A 1,725-nucleotide genomic window follows, 5' to 3' on the forward strand; every position below is an offset into this window, starting at 1 on the left:
CCGCCCGCCGCTGCACACTCCCGCCGCCACCGCCTCGCCGGACCCCGCCGCCGCCGTCCCGCCGCCAGAGGTTTACCTCGACCCCGCCGCCAGTTTTCCTGGAAAAACCGTTTGGTTTTCGTCGGTTTGTTGAGATCCGTTTTTTTATTCGAACGGTTTTTTTACGGTTTAGGCTAATTAGCGAGCGTTCGCTCGTTCGTTCGTTCTAACGAACGTGTTCATCATTTAGATCGAGTTAACGAACGTTCGTTCGTTAAACTGTTCGTCGTTTTTCTTTTTCTCGGATTAAATCCGCGATTTTCTGATCGCGATTTCTGATCCGATTTTCGTTTTAGTATAACTTCCCGCTCGTTTATCGGAATCAGGCGATTCAAGCGCCTGGAGTTTCATCTCGAAACCCTCTTTCCGTTTAACCAACTTAAACAAGTTTTTGCTTCTGTAAAAATTGCCTTAGATCCAGAATAGTAAATGAAGCATGTTTCTTTTGTAGTTTGTCTTTTGTTGCTTCGTTCGATTTGATTCTTTTTGTCAACCAGAGTTCTTAAGTTGAACTTTCTTGTTAGATCTCTTATTTGAGTTTTACCTGTGCATTAGTTGAGTACTTATTGTATGCTTGTTTGTTTGCAATAGAGTACCCAGAGTGCGCCGCTTGCTACTTCGAATCGTTAGGTTTCCTGGATCATCAGCAAGGCAAGTAACACTTTGATCATACCTTCTACTACCCAGTTTTATTGCATTAGATCAATCCTTACACATTGCATGATTAGGATCTAATTAAATTGTGGGTTTGGAAAGTAGTTGAGGTAGTACCTATTACCTGTTTATTATCAAACCTTTGGGAGTTACTTCTACGTTTGCTTATTATTGCTATGCTATGCTAGTAGACGTGGATTGGGTGAGTGATATCCATGACAGATGTGAGATTTTCAAATCAATGGTTTATTTAAGGTGGCAACTTAAATACACATCTGGGTGGATTGAGGTACCTGGGTATTCCAGGATTACCTGTTTTCTTTTGGACCGCCACCCAGGCTCAAAGGGATCATGAGATTATTCATGCTAGAAACTTCCGTGTGCAGCCACAAGCTATTATGGGCTCTAGCATAGTTGACTAAGTCGTGCGAACTCTTACAGTGGTAGACTAGCAGATGTAGGGGATGTAGGTGGTACGGTCTACCCATCGTAAGGTTATAGCGCTTCTGAAAGACTATGTCTCGGTCATCCGTTTCTCAAACACCATGTAGTGCGAGAAATCCAATGGAGGAGATCGAGTCTTGTGGGGAAAGGTGCGCAAACCTCTGTAGAGTGTATAAACTAATCATGGTTAGCCGTGTCCCCGGTGATGGACATCTTGAGTATCTAGTACTTGGATTATCATGTGAATCTCATCAAGTTACTTTAAATTAAGTTGTTGGGTTTAATGATGTTACTTAATTGGGATTGAGAATGCTGTCAACCATTCTCAATGTTCAACAACCACCATATAGCTAAATAAATTTATTCCTTTGCAGTAGGGAAAAATTGGCTTTACGCAAAACTGTAACCATAGAGCTTACCACCAGCTGTAGCGACCCGACCCGAATGGATCAAGCGCTCTGTGCTCAGGTGTCATCCCTGGAACAGTAATGCTGACACCACACTATACATCAAAGGATTTATAGCAGAGTGGCAATCACACACTTATTACATTGTTGTCTCAAAGAGAACTTATTACAATAAATATGG

Source organism: Triticum dicoccoides, chromosome 2A (assembly GCF_002162155.2).
Source record: "Triticum dicoccoides isolate Atlit2015 ecotype Zavitan chromosome 2A, WEW_v2.0, whole genome shotgun sequence".
NCBI lineage: Eukaryota > Viridiplantae > Streptophyta > Magnoliopsida > Poales > Poaceae > Triticum > Triticum dicoccoides.